Below are 19,629 nucleotides of genomic sequence, written 5' to 3' on the forward strand. Positions count from 1 at the left end.
CTCCCAGTTCCCCAAAGTGGACAGCTTCACCTGCAAGGCCAGTTGCCTCCCCCCGGGACCCCCCACACCGTCCGTCCCCCGAACCACACTGTGCTCCCGGTCTCCCCCTGGCATCCGCAATCCCCACCGTGAGCCCCCCAGCAGTCCGAGAACAGTTACCCCTGCTGCAAACATCCTTGTTAACGTAGCTGTTGAATGCCACTGATACTTAACATGAAATTATTACATGTCCTGCCTACGCACTCTGAAACCTTGGCAGCTGTGTCTCTTGCTGTTACTACTGGACTCCGGCTATTGTCCGCATGGCGCCAACCCCTTAATTTGGGTGGCGCTCCCCGCCATGCCTGGTGGAGCAGGCCCTCCCCCCCTGACTTTTTCAGACCGCCCAATAGGGTATAGCCAGCCTGTATCTAACAAATTCCTTTCCTCGGACGGCGCCCCTCCCTCCTCTCACCCTGTAACTGAACCTGACGCTGCCTCTTTCTTAGCCGCCTAAATTAGTGCCCCCCACCCCCGCCGCTCTCCCTGGGGCGCTTTTGTCTCCCTCCAACCCTACTCCTTGTGTATGCGTTCGTTACCGGATTCCCATTAATTCACCCCCAGACAAATGCCCCTTTCAGTCCTATTCCGAGGACCCAAAATATTGCGCCCCAAGACCAGCTGATGGTGAAACCACCCCCCCCCCCCCCCCCCACCGGAACCCCCTTCCGCTCCACAAAGCCAAACGATTTGCCCACAAAGTCAGGGAAACAATCTCCCTCCCTAAGCGGCACCCCTGTCCCCATACCTCCTGCCCTGCTCCTGTGCCGTGTGACCTCACCCCCACATCACTCCCCCATCCAAATTAGCACCCAGACTCTCATCGTTTCACCGCTGGCCAGCCTTTGCCAAAACCTGACCTATGTTGACAACCGCCACTGCCATGTACCGTTCTCTCTGCCCAAGAACATAGTGATAAATGTGACCTCTACAGTTCCTCCTGATTCCCTCTGCCCCGCGGACACCAACCTTTCAGCCAGTCACGAGAGTCACTCATTATCCCTGCCCATGCCCCTTATGGCCTCGTCTGTCTCGCCCCCATGTCTCTGCCCCTATAAGCCTATAAACGACCTCCACCCGTGCGTGTTTCAGAGTTTCGCCGCTTTATTAATTCATGCTCTGTCTGGAACGGGTTCACAGGATTGTCTCATATATTATGGATTCCTGTCATTACTCTGATGTCTGTAATTAGTGGTTGGGGAGTCTTGTGTCAGAGCTCCGACGCAAGAGATACTTCATTCAAGTAAAACCCCCAGGGCAAAACATGAGAGCTTCCCCCCGCCCCTCCCAGCTCCAAAGAGTAGGACAGCCATGGGCCAGCTCACCTGGCCCTGCACTTATAGCCAAGGACGGCCGAGGGGTTCACTTTCTCACTTACTCGTGCAAGAAAGCTTCTTTCTCAGTGCCAACCAGCCCTGCTCCGTAACGCGGAAGAGATTTGGGGTGCAAACACTGCCAAGGGAGAGGATGTGTCACTACGGCCATTGGTGCCCACTTTTGAACTGGGGAACCGGGAGAGTCTCGGAGCCGGGTCAACTTCCTGTGACTCTGGGCAAATCACTTCATGTCCTCGTGCCTAAAAAAAATGACAGTGTCCTTGTGTAACGTAACACGACAAATTAATGGTTCAAATCTTACGACAATCTTCACTGGTTTCAAAAGCAGGCATACTCTCTGCATTATTCTTCAATTACCATCTAGAAGTCGCTTGAGGACCTTCCTGATGGGGGGGGGGGCGAATATTACTGAATTGTACTCACACCTGGGAGCCCCTCCCAGCAGTCACCGCTCTGACCTTTCGGTTTGCATCTGGTACCCCTGTGCCAGCTCCGCTCCTCACCAATTGCAAACACTCAATGTAGCCAGACTTGTGAAATGAAAACAGAAGCAGTGCCAAATGCACACGTACATCCAGGAAGTGGCTGTATTCTGAGCCCTGTGCATGATTAATGATCAACAGGGCTCCTGGTGTGTAAACACCCGTATGCAAATGATTGTGTAGGGGAAATAGCAGGGTAGCAGAGGGACGCTTGGAGAGCTGGATTACATCGTGCCACGCTCAGCACAAGCGTCGGACAATGGATAGGGTGTCTCCTGGTCTGTACGGTGCATAACACACCAACCAAAAACCGACGACACTGGGAGAAATCTGGAGGCAGACAGCCGGCCTCGCTTAAGGTAACAAGCATTGAAAATGAAATAGGCCTCGCCTTTGATTAAGTTAAAGCCATTTGCTTTGCTATACAATACCATTAGCAAAGCAAATGGCTTTAACTTAATCAAAGGCGAGACCTATTGCATTGTCAATGCTTGTTTTAACTAGTATCTGCTGTTTGAATGCCTTAGCTCAGTGGTTCTCATCTGTGATCCAGAGATCCCTGAGGTCTCAGACACTTACTCAGGAGCTCCGTAATATCATTTATTGAGTGTATATAAATATAGAAGGAACCTATTGAATTGATTTGTTTTTTAAACATTATGTAAATGTGAAGGAATTTGAAATTGGAGTCTTATTAAGTTGGTGTTCTCAGACTGATTTGTGGGAGTCGTGCAATTTCATCAAGTAAAATATAGTATGGACTAGGGGTGGCCTCAAGTAACTGAATTTAGAAAAGCACCAACCTTCCCATTAAAATGAACATTTTGATTTTTGTAATGTTTGTGAATGAAATACACTATTTCTTCATATGTGTATTTGTTTGGTGAATGCTTGTTTTTGTATTTTTGTTTATTGATCTGCAGTTCAAATCATCAAAATTACTTAGGCCTGGGTCCCAAGATTCTAATACTGACTCAGTGGGGGGTTCCCAGATTCCAATAATGATTATGAGGGGGCCCGTTGAAGTTAAAAGGTTAAGAACCACTTCCTTAGTGTAAAAAAGACAGTGATATCCATTAACTGCCCTGGCACATCCACTTGTTTTACTTTGCTTTGATGATGGTATGTTGTTGGATTCATGGAGTTTTTTGTTAGCAAAGTAAAGATGTGCACTCACACTGACTTTCTTAAAGATACAGCAATGGCTCCTTGTGTAAAGTATTTACTGTGAAATATTCAGTTGCATGTCACTGCATGTCACTGACTAGTTTTCATAGCACTTCTTTGACAGTAGGATTTTAGCTGCAGATCGCTTTAATTGTCTGCTGAGGTGTAATTTCCCCACACAGCACACATTATACTACACTTGATCTCTGTACGGTAATCTTCAGAAGAGGGCTTTGGGTGATCCCTATTTATCCTTTAGATTTTTGCCAGACCATATGTTTGTCCTTAACCAACCATACCCGAATAACATAACTAACCTGCCTGCCATTCATATCTGCCTATCCACTATATCCACTACTATGCGTAACCTACATACCAGACTTCCTACCATGCCTAACCTACATACATCCCTCCATTCCTACCTAAAATCCTTACTGAACTAACATATGTATCAATAATATTGTGAGAAATTAGATTGCTGGTTGAAGGTGGTGTGAGCCCTTCTTAAGCAACAGCCACAGTCCTTGTCAGGGTGAACCACAAAAAGTTACTAAATTAACCTGTGCTTAACCCTCTGGTAGCTTGGCACCAAAGCAGTCAGATTTAACTTAGAGGCAGTGTGTAAAGTATTTATGCAGCACTTAAACAGTAATAAACTGAAAACACAACACATAAAAATCCCACACCAATTAAGAAACATAGACTAAATTTCATAAATGTTTTAATTTGTTTTATTATAGACTTGTAAACACATACGACAAACAATTCAGGCTTGCAATAGCATTTGCTACAACACTGCGAGTTGCATATATGTCAGTTATACATAGTACAATACAACATATTGTTCTCTTATTTCCAAGTAGAGCACATTTAATTAGACAGCGGGGGTCATTAGCATATCTGGATGAGTCCGTAAATAATCTGTAAGGGGTGCCCAGTAATCCCTTGGCTTTGATTTTATTGGGAGTTTCTCTTCATATGTTTTCAAAGTGTCTTTACAATACGCCATGTCTTTAAGCCATTGTTTACTGCTAAGGTATTGTTTGCTATCCCAGTGCATCGACACCCTCCTTTTCGCCAAGAGGAGCGCTATTGTACATAATTTTCGTTTTACAGATCGCAGATGTGTCACAAGTCCCAACAAACATACTCGTATTGTGCATTCTATTGTGGTTTCGAACACATTACCCAATATCACAGTTATTGTTTCCCAGTATTTCCTAATACTAGTGCATTGCCATGCTAGATATATTAAGTCCACTTTCTCCGCCCACATCACCGACAGCATGCATCAGGCCGGAGTCCACATTTCTGTAGTTTGTGGTGTATGATACATTTGGTGCAAGTATTTATAATGTCATATGCTCAAATTCCCATTCGGGGTGAGCATGTCTGTCAGTGCGCAGCAGGTAGTCCAGTCTTCTTCAGTGAGGGGCGATTCAAGAGTAGCATTTCACCTTTCCTGTGCCTTGTGTGTAGTTCCCGCTATGTCTTCCTGCAACAGCTTGCAGAGCTTTGTGACTAGATGCACACTATGGGAATTAGTAATGATCATTTGTAATGCCTTCAATGTTGATGGCTCATTTGGGAATGTAGGATATAGATTCTTGATTGCACCTCTTAATCTATGATAGGTAAATTTGAATAGAAGTGTTTGGTTGCTAATGTAGCTAAGATCATTGTAATCAATAAAAGTGCCTTAGTTATACATGTCACCCATTGTATCGATAGCGACTTGTTGCAGCAGGTCCATACCGACCCTATCTTGAGTCACGGATAAGGATGTTTTTTTTTGCAGTGGCATAACTGGCACATATAGTGGCAGTTTGTGCCAATTTTCCCATGCGTTGCCATGCTAAGTTTGTAGTGCCTATAGTGTTTATTTCATTCTTTGCTACATGTGTGCGCTGGTGAGGCAAAATGTGGTGAAGGGAGATTGGGTGGGCATCCCCATCTTCAACCGCTACATGTGGCAAATATCGGAACCAATAGTGCGCATATTGCGCTTGGCTTTTGCGTTTAGGTAATAAAGTAGAAAATCTGGCACTGTAAATCCTCCTTGCAGGTAAGTTAGTGTTAATGTACGCAGTTCAATACGTGCCTGTTTACCCGCCCATATTAGACGGATTATGCTGGCTGTCAGCCTCTGGAAGACTGGTGCTGGTGGGGGTATTGTTATGTTATGTTATGTTAAATACATTTATTGCGTGCACAGCTACTCGAGAGTGTCCTGGCGTGAGTCTAGTGGGGTGCCATATTAGACTACAGATAAAAAGATGAGTTTTCAGTTTTTTTTAAAAGCCACTGGATCCTGAATAGTACGCTAAGTGAGCGGAAGAGCATTCCAAGCAGTAGTTGTCTTCACTGAAAAGGAGCCACCCCCTATCCTCTGCCGCTTAAAGCGTGGGACTTGGGCAAGGTATAGAGATGCAGGGGCATAAAAAGACACCCGCCTCTGTAGGTAAAGAGGCCCGCATCCATGGAGAGCACGATGGGCCATAATCAGTAATTTAAATCTCACTCTGGCTGCTACCGGTAGCCAGTGATATAGACGAAGCTGGTTCTGTACTCTGTCCCTGGCTGACAGCCCCGACAGCAGTCTGGCTGCGGTGTTCTGGACCACCTGTAACTTCTTTAGTAGATAGCCCGGAATGCCAGAAAAGAGGGCATTGGCATAGTCCAGTGGAGACATAATCAGTGCACATGTAATTGTTTGTCTCGCTGCTGCTGGCAGAAGGGGAAAGAAGCTTCTAAAAGATTTGAGCAGGCCGAAGCAGCCATCAGCCAGCTTCTTAATGTGTCCCTTAAAGGAAAGCTGTTCATCAAACCAGACCCCAAGGTTTTTTGCCTGTTTCCCGGAGGAGGTCGCACATGGGTAGTCAGGAGGCCAGAGCTGCTCTCGGAAATTCGGGATGTTATTGAAGAGGTAAAGGAACTTAGGAAGGATGACTATTTTTACATTAGCTATTCTGTCTGCCAAGGATAACGGTAAATGTATCCATCTCTCTACTTTCTCTTTGCTTGTTTAGCGCCATCCCATAGTTTGTTCTTATGACTATCTCAGGGTCTCTATGGTACCAAATTCCTAGGTACTTGACACGCTCCACCTGCCATTCAAGTGGGAATTCTACTGGGTGCAGTTTAGTAATTTCAGTTAATGGGCGGATTGTGGATTTACTCCAGTTAATCTGGAGGCCCGAGTGCCTGCTGAATTTGATATTTTCCTGTAATAGGGAAGATAGGTTAACTTTGGGTTCACAGATGTATAATACCATATCGTCCGCATACAGGGAGATATTTATGGGACGTTGAGGGAATTGTAGTGCTGTGGCCTTATGCTGCTGTCTTATTTTGCACGCAAGCAGTTCTAGGGCGATTGCGAACAGTAGGGGTGATAGTGGACACCCCAGCCTTGTTCCTCATCTTATTTGTATCACGTCCGATATATGCTGGTTTACTTTTATACGTGCTATGGGTGCGGTATATGAAGTTTTAATGCGTTGTAGGAGACTTGGAGGCATCTCCATTTTTTTGCAACACTGTGAAGAGATATACCCACTCGACAGAATCGAACACTTTGGCAGCATCTAATAAGACCGCCGCCACTTCAAGGCCTGGATTGAGTTGGTGGGAAAGTGCAAATAGAGTGCGAATGTTATGGGCTGTGGAACGGTTGGGTATAAATCCCAATTGGTCTGGCAGAATATTAGTGGACATTAATGGTTGTAAACGTTTGGCTATCATTTTAGCTAGTATTTTAGCGTCTGTGTTAATTAAGGAGAGGGGTCGATACGATTCACAAATTTCTGGATCCTTGTCAGGTTTTAAGAGGGCTATGATTAGGGCTTCTCTGGGGTGGGTGGGAGCAGTTGCTTATCATGGGCATTTCCATACATATTCACTAGGTTGGGGTCTAGCAGTTCTACATATTCTTTATAAAATTCCCCAGTGAACCCGTCATGACCGGGAGCTTTCCTATTTGGCAATGTTTTTATCGCTTCTGTAACTTCTTCAATGTTAATGGGCTGTGCTAGATATTCCCGTTGATTATCAGATAGCCATACTAGTGCTATATCTCCTAAGTAGGTTATTCTTTCATGTGCCTTAGCTGTGTTACATGATGCGTAAAGTTTACCATATGTAGTCATGAAGGCCTTCAATATGCCCGCTGTGTCATATTGTGGGGTTCCTTGTGCATCTCTTACTTTATTCACTGTATGTGTTTCATGTTCGTGGCATATTTTGTGTGCTAACACTCTCCCGGACTTTCCCCCCTCTCTGTATGTTCTAGCAGTTTGTCTCCTTGAGATAAATTTATTCTTGCTTTCTGCAAAATCTTAATATTCAGAGAGCATTTCCCTAATAGTACCTAATATAGCAGTATTCTGGGTGTGTTCATATTCTAGTTCTAGGTTTCTGAGTGTGTTTTCGCATCTAGTGAGTTGATCCCGTATGTCTCTCAATATTCCTGCGTTCGTACTGATGCAGACACCACGTATAGTGGCTTTGAATGTTTCCCATAATAAACAAGCGTCCTCGACAGAGGGCTGATTTAACTTAAAATATTCCTCTATGCCTTGCCTGATAGCAGTGTTATATGGTGAATCTAGCAGTGCTTTTGCAATAAAACGCCGTATATAAGGTGGCAGTATATAATTAGGGAGCTCCAGGGATATTAATACTGACTTATGGACTTACAGTGTTTTCGGCAGATGTTGGATATCACGCGTCCAAATGCTGGCTGCCTCTGTTGTGAGCCAATAATCTATACGTGACCAGCTGTTGTGCACTGTGGAACTGTGTGTACCCTCTGAGTGTTGTGGATTGCGCAGTCTCCACACATATACCATCTTGACTTCCAACATGCAATCTTTTACAACTTTAACTGCTCTTTTGTGTGGTTCTTTCGTTACTCCTGACCTGTCCTGTTCTTCGTTCAGGGAGAGATTTAGATCCCCGCCCCACAGTATCTCCATTGCAGGTAAATCCCTCAGATTTTTCCATATGTTCGTGAAGAACTCAGGTTCATCAACGTTAGGACCATATACGTTAACTGGGCCTATGTGGTGTCCTCTAAGTTGGCCTGTGACAATGATATACTGACCTTGTTCGTCTACTATAGTGTGATCAATGGTAAATTGTACCACTTTCTTAACTAGAATGATAACTCCTCTAGAATATGTTGAATAGGAGGATGTTAGCGTTGTTTCAGCCCATTTACCCACTAGGGTGTATTTATCTGTGTTTGCTAAATGTGATTCTTGCAGCATAGCTATTTCAATGCGGTGTCTATCTAAATATGCGAATACCTGCCTTATTTTCTTGGGGTTATTTAGGCCCCGAACATTCCAGGTTAACAACCTGATCTGTGACGACCCTGTTCTACTTTCCATTCCAGAATGCATAGCATGACCGTGACGGTTGTGTCTTTTTCCCACAAATGCCTGCAATGTGCGACATGTGCCTAGTTCGGTTGTGCTAGTTTAGTACCATTATTACCGTCATATGCAGTATTGTGCAGCACTTACAGTTGCCTGAAAACTCAACAAACATCCCCCAGATCCTCCCCACCCTCTTTAGCATCCCAATCATGCCAAAGACATACCCAATCAACCAGCATAAACATTATATCAACTGTTACGGGAGCACCCTCGGGGGGCCGTTAAGTGCCCGCATGATCATCCGTGAAACGGATGCGGCCGGGATTTTTGTCATTTAACTGGCCTGTGTGATTTAAGCAGGTTGTTTCAGCACTTAAGTATAGTCCTGATACAGTATCATTATATACACTACACTAGTCTTATGGAATAGTGTTACTTAGCACTATTTAACTAGTACTCTAGACAGCCCGTATCAGGTAGCATTTGTGATTAGACATTATTAAATATACATTTGTGCACTAAAATAGTAACTACTATTCTACCCCACATTTGGCCTTATTGCTTCCATGTTCTCGTACCAGGATTGTACACATGGCTTCATACACAGTCCCAATGTTCGTGTATCTGGTCATTTATATTTGTGGGGTACATTGCCTACCTCAGTGGAGCCAAGTGAAGGTTAGCTTGTGTCTAAGTCTAGTCTCTTTCTTAGTACAGCATAGCTGCATTATTTATTATGTACATTACCACCTTTTGCTTGCATTTTCAATCTGAGTGTGGAGAGGTGTTCGCTCGGTCCGGTGTTTTTCTTTTGGTGAATATTCGTTTAATGAAATCCTGCGCTGCCTTTGGTGTGGCTAGTATTTTCGTTTGGCCTTGGTGAGTGTTCCGTAGTCTCACCGGGTATAGCATTGCATATTCTACACCCATATCTCGCAGTTTCCTCTGTGCAGGTGCAAAGGCCTTACGTGCTGCTTGTACTGCCATTGTAAAGTCAGGATAAAACAACACGGTGTTGCCTTGATAAGTGATGTGCTGTTTCTCCCTCGCCAGACGCAATATCGCATCCCTATCCCTGTAATTGAGGATACGGGAGATAATGGGCCTCGGTGGGGCGCCAGGAGGAGGTTTAGGTGCCAATGACCTATGAGCTCATTCAATGATGAGCATGGGGGGGGAATTTTCTGCTCTGAATATGCCGTGCAGCAGGTCTTCAACAAAGTTTTCTAAGTGACCAGTATTTGTGCTCTCCGGGATCCCCACGATTCTGACATTGTTCCAACGGGATCTCGATTCTAAATCTTTGTTCTTGTTTTTTATGACTTCTAACAGTTTTTCCATATCTGTGCATTTTTTAGTCGTGGCGCTAGACTCCTCTTTAACCACGGAGATTTGCAGTTCTGCGGCATCCAGTCTTTCTCCTTGCTTATCTAGTTTGGCGGTCATATTGTCGACCCTTCGGGTATGCATATCAATTTTGTCATCTATGGCCTGTAAACTGTGCTGGATAGCCTGCAGGGCAGCTTCCATATTGGAACCTTTGTCTTGCTCAATGTCGTACTTGGTATCGGAGTGTACCAGTGTCGTTCTGGGTGTTCGGCGGGCATTAAAGGACAATTTTGATCGCTGCTTATCTGTTTTGCCCATTTTTGTCGTTGTGGTGGAATATAGCAATGTAGACAGTGAGGGGTAGTGCCTGCGTGATTGTATTGCAAGTCACTTGATATTTATTTATTTATTTATATCATTAATAGAGCGCCCGAATCTCACCAGGTGCAGTGGTACAATTCTTGAGTACAATTGTCAGTGATCTGTGATCATTCCCAGCAACAAAGGCAGTGCGCACCGTCAGTCTAGCTGTATATGAAGATCTCCCAGATTTGCTGACCTTATTTCTGGTGTGTAGATGCAGCGTTTAGTAGCTTTGGCTCCGCTACGCTTTATGCGCTGTGATTAGGCCTCTGTTTTCACGCGCGCAGTGTGCCTCCACCAACACCTCCGCTGAAGGTGCGATCGCAATGTCAATGCTTTCTTGTTTTTATCTTTTACATGAGGTGGTTGCCGCGATCGTATATAGCTGTGATGCGTAACAGGAGCGTAGGGCCAACGCAATTTGAATCGGATATGAGTGACTCTCAACTGTAAGTAATGGGCTTGCTCTCAGCAATTTTGAAGCAGTTTAGCAGGTCAGAGATCTCAACTCTACACACTAGATATTGGCACAATACTCTCCTGCAGCTGTTGCAATGGGCCCGCTGTTATGGTGCAGATGAGGCGCTGGAAATCTCTCAGGCAACGTAGTCCACAGTGCACAGTCTCAATAGAATTCACACGCTGGCTCCAATTTATTAGAGTTGGTCCATGGGTCATACGATGCCATGTCTCTCAATAATTGCGTGTGCGTCACTTGCCTGTATTTCAGTGGTTGCAATCGCCTTGTTGGCAGGACAATTATTCTCCGCTGCTACACTCTGCTGTTTTCTGTATGCAGCTAATCACCAGTGCCTTGCGGAGTCACTCTGAGGTCCTTGCTTCTTCGGAGGCCGCACCACAGTTTTTCACCGCTACCAGCAAACGTCGTCTTCGGTTTCATTAAATTATTTGACATCAAAATGACAAAACTCCAATCAGTAGAACCGGAGTTATGAAGTTTTACATTTTAAAGTGAAAAACAGTGCCTAAAGGATCAAAGCGCCAACCCCTGGCATCTAGTCATGCAAGACTAGGGGAAAGTCAAAAGTTATGGCCAGCCGCGATGAAGTACGGCTCAGATGCACAAAGTGGATTGGGCCCAGCCTCTGCTTACCTTTAGAATTTGAGAAAAAATTTCTGAAAAGGTAACGTTCAGTGGGACAAGGCAGCTGGCTGTGTCCGAGGAGGCGTTGTCTCGGAGCTGCTGGACAAAGTTAGAGTGAAGATTTCTATGTTCGGACTCTCGCTTCTGATGGCAACTCAGGGTGGTGGGAAATTTGTGTCCCCATGCAGATTCCAGAACTTTCTGTCATAGAAATGTGAGGAAAATTTGTTGTTTTTTTTACCAAAGTTTGAGATGTGCAAGGGCTTCAGGTTAATCGTACCTAGTGAGAGCCACACAAGTCACCCATTGTCGTCTAGTTTTCAGAGATGTGCAGGTTTCAAGGGTTTCTCCGGGTGGCGGAACAGACAAGCCCCAAAATGCACAGCTACCCACATTGCGAAAACAGGGTGGTTTTCAGTGAAAAATTTGATGTGTCCGTATTGCATTTTTTTTTACCTTCCACTTATGGGTGGTAGGGCCACGCAGAGAAATTGGGTTCAGTTTTTATGTGGGGAAATGCTGGGGTGATTGTACCATTTGTGTATCACAACAGATGTCAGAAACATCCATCACATACTTAGCAATCTAAGCAAACTTTAAATTTTTTCATGGCATTATGGGAAAGTGAGTTGGATGTTGCACGTTATGCCACCCTGGACTCCTGTTGGTAATTGGTTGTCTAAAGAATTAGGGATTTTTACTCCATTTTCTAAGTGAAAACATCACTTACACAAGGTGGTTTTGGCACCTTCAGAAGTCTAGCTTCAAAGAACAAATACTGATCATAGTGTCAGAATATTGAACCCAGGCCTACAGAAGGTGAGATATAAAGTCATGCCAGGGCACAAACTGCTTTATGAATCATTCACACCCCATTCATGCACCACACACAACACTTTCATACCACCATCCCCAAGGCCTATCCAACCCATCACTGCACTCACATCAACATACCGCCGCCATTCAAGGGCCCATAACATTCATATGCCAGAGGACAGAATCCCAAAATCAAACCACCTCTCACCCAGTCATCAAACAACTTGCATACAAACACACCACAAGAAAATGTCTATAAACAGAAATGGGAAGAAAGGTTGATGGTTGGTAGGGTCAACAACCTTCACAATTGAAAAACAAAATGTTACTACATTTCTACTGCCTGTCAAGTATCCGCCTCCATCAACATTCTACGCATTACCTAACACCTGCCTAGTGTACCTTTACTAAAGACTCCCATGATAGCCACTTGCCTTTAGGGCACTCGTGCTAAATCCAACTCCTTCCAGTTTGCGGATGTAGGTTGTGAGATCTCTTAGAGTACCTTCTGAGGCCCATATTTCTTGAACTGAGTGAGCCTATCTACTTGGAAAACCAAAGTCAACATGCTGGTGAAGACCGTCTTAAGTTAAGTTCCATAAAGAGCATGTCCTAATCTACGAAGAACGTTAGTTTTTGACACACTGAATAGTCAGGGAGAATGTGCCATAAGTCCTGTCAACCGTTATGTGCAATGTTTTTAAAAAAAAATTATCTTTATTAACATTTCCAATATAAATCAAAGTATTTTTGGCACTGATCATCATGAGAAACACATAAATAACAAGTATATGGTCCTTTGACATACAGTATAACCTGTAGATGACATTGTTATCATTTTTAGTCTCTTTTTGCGCCCCTATTCCTGCACATATACTTAAATTACATACTATTGTACATCCCTTTTTAATGATCACTTCAATCGCTTACTTCCGAGCCTGGATCCTCCCTCGGGAGCTCACATATATTCCCACGATAAGTATTCCACCCTCCCCATATCAGAGACCATTTTTTGGGGCACCCTCTGTGAATATATACAGTCTTTTCCACAATCATTACATCATCCATTGCCTCACTCCACTGAGGAAGGGTGGGAGTCTGACGGGACCCCCACTGCTGCGCTATATTTCTCTTCGCCAGCATCATGCCCAGTGTTACCCATGTTTGCGTCATGCGGGTTAGGTCTGTCGGTTCCCATACGTTAAGGAGACATCTTTTTGGGTCCGGGAGAATCGTAATTTTTGAAACCTTCGAGAGGGTCCGCATAACTGCCTTCCAATAACGGACGATTGCTGGACATAGCCAAAGGGTGTGAAAGAGAGTCCCCTCTTCCCCACATTGTCTAAGACAAAGTGGTGAATCTGTCTGGTGCAGTTTATATAGTAGTGTTCGGGTGTAATATGTACGGTGTAGGATTTTTAATTGTATCAACTTTAGTTTTGAGGGTATCGCTACTGTCTTAGGGGATGAGTGTGTCCTGCCAGTCTGTGTCGTCTAGTTCTCCTATCTCCGCTTCCCACTTGGCTTTAAGGGCGGTCAGGGGGTCCGGCTGGTTGTTTATTATTTTCCGGTATGTTAGTGATATGGCTTTTTTATCGAGATGCTCTGTAAGAAGTCTATCTTCTAGCGGCGACAACTCCGCTAGCTTTGTGTCTGGTGGGATTGCTGCCAGGAGAGCGTGTCTGATCTGCAGGTACCGGTATTTTTCGATATCTGCCAAGCCATATGTAGCCTGTAGGTGAGCAAATGTGACTACTTCTTTTTTCTTCCACAGATCCCCGACTCGTGAGATTCCTATCAGGTCCCATTGGCGAAAACCCTTAGTATTACGCAACATGCCTAGTCGTTTTGTGTCCCATAATGGCACCGCTTGCGTTATCTTTCCCTCCCATCCTAACGCACGTTGAGCCTCAAACCAGATTTTTATCGTATGGGCCGTTGGGCCCGTAAGGTTATGCCTTCTGACCTTGTTGTACAGTGCACCCATTATTCCTGCAGTGTCCAGCAGATGTCTGTCCATACGATATGCCGGGTCATCACCGGGGGCATGTAGCCATTGGTTCACCGCTGTGAGGCCCAGTAGTATACCTTGATATTAGGGAGTGCAATACCCCCATCATACCAGCTCCTCGTTAATTTGTGGAGTGCTATCCGTGGTGTTTTCCCATCCCACAATAAACTTGTCACTTCTGCGTGTACGTTATGTGCAATGTTGTGACTGTAATGCACTTGTCATATGGCAAACTGAACATCTTCTATGTTCTGACCAAGGGCGAACATGGCAAGCAAGACGCATATATGACCCATACGTGTAGGGTTGGGTGCAGAGTTCTCTATAATCTCATGAGTTTTTTAAAGGTTAATACCACCAGGAGGATATCCTGCAAGAGCAGTCAGGGCTGATTCATGGGCTCACCTAGATGAAGAAACAAGTATTCTGCTTCTTTCGCAATGCACTCACTTTAGAGGTGGCCCAGATGTGTAGAGGCTGGTCATTCCACCCTTTCGGTGCAGGTAGCAGAAGTCACCACTGCCTTATCTGGTGCTGCGTAAGCATAGAATGTGTGCGAGTCCAGCTGAGCAAAGGTGTTTGGAAGTTTTTTTTTATTTCTGAGGCGGTTTTGTAGTATGCTTCTCCAGTGTTGTGCCAAGGCTTTGAATGTATGTGTCAGGAGTTTGAAAAGAGCTGTTGCTGGGGAGGGACAGGGTGTGTGCATGATGGGAGGTTGAGGGGGAGGTTGGCGCTGCATTTTCTATGGTTTGGAGTCATCTGGTTAGTTAAGAGAGGAACTCATTGAGTATTGGAGTGAGTGCAGTCTTTTGGTGAAGATGATGTGACTGCATGTGTATCTCTACTACCTCGACTAGCGGCCTTCTACCTATGTGATATCCCTGTGAAAGTACACCCATCATAAACTGTTCCTACCTATTCATGTCTTTGTCCCCTTCAAAGTTCTGAATAATCCCTTATACTTGCCAAGTGAACTTTTACTAATGCCTATTTTTGGTAGCTACATGAAGCTCAAGAAAACATGTCTTTTCATGTGCCTTCAGGGCACTCATTCCCTGTGCTAAATCCACCTCCTTCCAGTTTGTGGAAACAAAGTTGGGGACTCATGAGGCCTACATTTCTTGTTCTGAGTGAGCATATCTACCTTTGAAACTAAGGCAAACATTCTGGTGAAGACTTCCTAAGTTCCCTAAATAGCACTTCAAAAACTACTAAAGATTTCTTATTTTTTTTGCCATACAGGGTACTCTGTGACAATGTGGCTTATGGTCTGTCCACCGTTATGTGCAGTGTGGTGACTTGTCATATGGTGATGAGAACACTACCACATTATGATGGTGGATACACTAATCGAGCAGGCCATAAGCAAGTCTGTAATTTCCTCAAGCAGAGGAAAACAATTTGTAAGGCTGCTTGCCTAGTGAAGTAGTGGCCCATGGAAGGTATGTATCAATGCACAGCCATGAGCGGGTTCATGTTAAGGCAGCTTCACCTCAGTCAATTTCCCAATACTTTACTTTTGCATGGTACAACATAAAGCAAGTTGGAAAACATAGCGCTGGCTGATATGGGCACTGGGGCAGGTAAAAAGGAGTCTCATGTATTTTTCCTTGCTTAGAGTAGACTCTGCAATGATGACATGGCTGAGTTTTTCTAGCTGTTGTTGGAATGCAGTCGGCAAAGTGCTGAACCCTGCAGCCTTTCCATGTCCTCCACAGCTGATTAAGTGGAGGCTGCTGCTTCTGTACTAGTGAGACTTTCCATGATGGTCAACTGAAAGTCAAGGAAAGACACAATTCCCCATGTTCTGTGGAACCTAGTGATAATTAATTCTACTGTTTATTTATCAGCCATCAGGTGGTGTGTCTAGAGTATGATAAAACACACAAGATGATGGACAGTATGTTGCACATTGGCAAAACATTCACCCCCAGTCACAGATCTGGGTTTAATCCATCGTTATTTTGCTCACCACGCCACCCCAGTTCAGACATGGCCATATGCAAATCAGTCTTGACACTGTGCCTCACGGGAACAGTCCAACCCGAAGTGCCAAGCAGTGCTCACTACGCCACTGGAGTCAAGCTATTCTGGCTGAAGAGGGGTGAAACCCCGAAACCGGTCCTAGGATGCTTGATTCCGGTCCAGGGAAGACATGGCTTGGCAGTTCGGGCTGGACTGTTCCCATGAGGCACAGGGTCAAGACTGATTTGCATATGGCCATGTCTGAACTGGGGTGGCGTGGTGAGCAAAATAACGATGGATTAAACCCAGATCTGTGACTGGTGGTGAACGTTTTGCCAATGTGCAACATTCCGTCCATCATCTTGTGTGTTTTGATGTGTCTAGAGAATGATCCCAATTTTTGTTGGATTGATTTCTTGGATAAAGTAATATAGGTAGGTAGGACCCCTTTTCTTGTAAAAAAAAAAATAAACACTTGTTGTGTCTTTTCCCCCTGATCCTATGCCTTTTATTCATATTTGAAGGGGGTCCCTATATATATTTTGAGAATGATCCCAATGCCTGTGAATATTTCAAAAGGCTTCACCGAGTTTCAGGACAGCAGGTTTGTGGGTGGGTATTCTATTTGCTATTGTGTTTTAATTGAGCTTGGGTACACATTGATAGTCTTATTCCGACAGTGTATCAGAGCCTACAAATTAAATATTTTTCGCTTATTTGATAATGTTGGTGGGAAGAGATTTCACATGATTGTTCAGTAACATGTTTTGGCTTTTTAATGTTTGTTGATTAGGACTAGGGAGTTCTGTTTACACGAGACAGTTGTTGTGCATGAATCACAAGTGTATGTGATGTTTCTGTATCTACTCATTGTCCACATCTTGTGATCGGATGCTGCAGCTTTCTGTTTTGTTTTGTCTTTAATACAAACATCAGTTATGGGCTGACCATAATCAGCTGGAAGAACCATATCCTGTTTCCATTTATTATGTATGTCCTACAGGGCATAATTTTCAAAAGCAGCCGTTACACAAAATGCAAATAGCCTTGTCACGGCCTCCTGTCATTTATATTTCCAAAAGAATTGAGCTAGGCTGCTGAAGGAGTGTGTAAGTACATTCAGCTTCTGATGTTTTGTCATCTTCGAGGTGATTGCCAGCACTTCAGGGTGTGGTGCTTTCTGTTTTATACACGTATAATGGAATGAGTTTGTAATATGCTAACTTGGTGTAATGAATGCCAATCATTATGTGCTGACTGGTTAGAAAAGTAACTTGCCTTATGTGCTAGCTGTGCGTAGTAGACGCTGGCAATTTGTTGTTAATTGTGCATAATGTGGCCTTTTTGAGCTAACCTGGAATAATAGAAAGTAGCCATGTTGTGCCACTTGGGCACAGTTGAAGTATACACCCGCACTATGGCATCCTGCTATGCCACTGGAAGGATCACAATTTGGCAGGCATTGCAGTAGCTTGGATGTTGTAGTCTCTTACTGATATATACATTGGTTTCTGCCACCGTTCTAATCCACTTGCTTTTGGGTTGGCAGCTTTTAGCTATTTTATTAAACCTCTTGCTAAACTTGCACAGTCATTTCAGTTTTACTTTAACAATTTTGGCGATAATATCCAGCTATAATCTACACTTGAGTAATAACTAGCTGGTCTCACCTTTTTTCTAACAGTGTGTTCTAGAAATCTGGGATTGGCAGTACAGGATTGGCTGCAATCCTATTGGCTAAAGTTTATATCTGAAAGAGACTATTAGTAATAGATTCCTTACCTTCGAATTACCCGCAGCCGTCAGACTGGAACCAGGGAATTTTTCTTCAGCAGTATCCCTGCACGTCGGTAGGTGGCATCAGTCAACTCCGCATCTGTCGTCGGCATCGTGGTCGCCGGGATGACGTCGCAGTGCCTACCTAGACGCCACCTCTGCGCGTGGACGTCAGTTCTTTCTTTTTCCGCGCCAGCCCAGCGCAGATCCGAAGAGAGCTTGCCCCTGCCACTTAGTTACTTTTTGGCGAAACTTTTAAAAAACTTTTGTCGACTTCTTTTTATGAGTCTTCGACTCCTGGTGCGTGAGGGATGTCCCATCGTCAAACCGGCTTTAAGCTTTAAGCCTTGCGACTCCTGTCACAAGCTGATGTCCATGACGGACCTGCACCTCGTGTGCCTCTGGTGCCTGGAGCGCGACCACAACCCGAAGTCGTGCCCCGACTGTCGGGCCATGAATCCAAAGTCTTTGCGGGAGCGGTCCCAAAATCTGTAGGAGGCCCGGCAGTTGGCTCTGTGTTGCTCCCTGTCTCGCTCAAGTGGAAGGTCTTGAGTCCGGTCGCAGAGCCATCACACCTCGTCCAAGTGCACTCTCTGGTAGGTCGAAGCATAAGAAGAAGGCAAAAAAAGCACCGTCGCTGTTCGCCTTCTCCCCATCGGTTGGCTGACACAGTGCAGGATCTGGAGCGTTGCCACTCTAAGGCTCCAACTCCGGCGCCTGACTCAGAGACCACTCCACTCCTCCCCCCGTTTCTGGAAGCCGGGGCGCCCCCTGCCCAGCTTTGTGCATTCTACGAAGCCCTCCACCGTGTTTTGGGCAGCCCGACTCCGCTGGTGCCCCTTTGGGCCCCGCGGAGTCGGTTGAGGGCCCGGGGCCTTCGATGCCGGGCTCCGGCCCAGGCGCTGGAGGACCCCCCGTGGATCCAAGCCTGGATCCAGATCAATGCCGGTCGACCATACGCGACATTCCTCAGTGCCGATCCCAGCGACAACACCTCCGACACCAGCCGAGCCCCTAGCCGATGCTGTCCGTGCCCCTAGCCGATGCCGTCCTCATCCTTATCCCTGAGATGGACCCGGAGCCGGACCGATGTCGGCTTACGTCTAATCAGAGGGTACTTTTGTTCCCTTGTTCATCCCAGGTGTGATCCAGCGCCCTGAGGGGGGTGATGAGGACTGGGAGGGACTAACCTCCTGATGGAGGTGTTTCAACTGGTGGCAACCGGCAACTTCCTCTGAACCCCTCTTGTCCTTCAGTGAAGCCCTCACAGACGTGCTTCTGGGCACTTGGTCCAAGCCCAGCACAGGAGCTCCTGTGGAACAGACGATTGCCCGCCGCCAGGCTCTGGGCGATCCAATTTTCCTCACCAAACACCCTTCGCCCAAAAACTTGGTGGTCCAAGCTTCTTCTTCCAAGAGCGCATTCCCCTCTGCACCCCCGGACAGGGAATCCAAGAAGCTGTATCATCTTGCGAAGCGCACGTTCTCTTCCTCCAGCTTGGCACTGCAGTCTGTGAATACATGTGTCTCTTGGGGCGATACTCCCATACCATCTGGGATACAGTTGCTCAGGTGCTGTTTCAGTGCCTGGAGGTGGCCCGGGCCATTCTCTCTCAAGCCATGGCAGATGGGAGAGACGCAGCAAATATTCACAATGGACTGGATACCACCCACTAACTGGGCAGAACGATTGCCACGTCGGGGCCCTTCGGCTTCATCTGAAAGATTGAGGGCGTCTGGTTTTTTGGTGGATGTTCAGTCTAGTTTTTTGGTGGATGTTCAGTCAACTCTGCTGGACATGCCCTTTAATGGCCATCATCTTTTTGGTGACAATGCAGACTCTGCGCTGGAGCACTTTA

The 19,629-nt window shown here is 45.5% G+C and overlaps 1 protein-coding gene and 1 long non-coding RNA gene across 2 annotated transcripts in view; one reads left to right on the forward strand and one right to left on the reverse strand.

The window, feature by feature from the left end:
- LOC146855610 (uncharacterized) overlaps window positions 1-1,902 on the reverse strand; it is a 482,547-nt gene extending 480,645 nt beyond the window's left edge. Inside the window, exon 1 of the long non-coding RNA XR_014981354.1 lies at window positions 1,800-1,902. This is a non-coding gene — a long non-coding RNA (uncharacterized LOC146855610). The remainder of the gene's footprint in view (window positions 1-1,799) is intronic.
- Window positions 1-19,629, forward strand: part of HELB (DNA helicase B) — a 373,513-nt gene that overhangs the window by 313,036 nt on the left and 40,848 nt on the right. The window lies entirely within an intron of this gene.

Source organism: Triturus cristatus, chromosome 4_1 (assembly GCF_964204655.1).
Source record: "Triturus cristatus chromosome 4_1, aTriCri1.1, whole genome shotgun sequence".
Taxonomy (NCBI): Eukaryota; Metazoa; Chordata; class Amphibia; order Caudata; family Salamandridae; genus Triturus; species Triturus cristatus.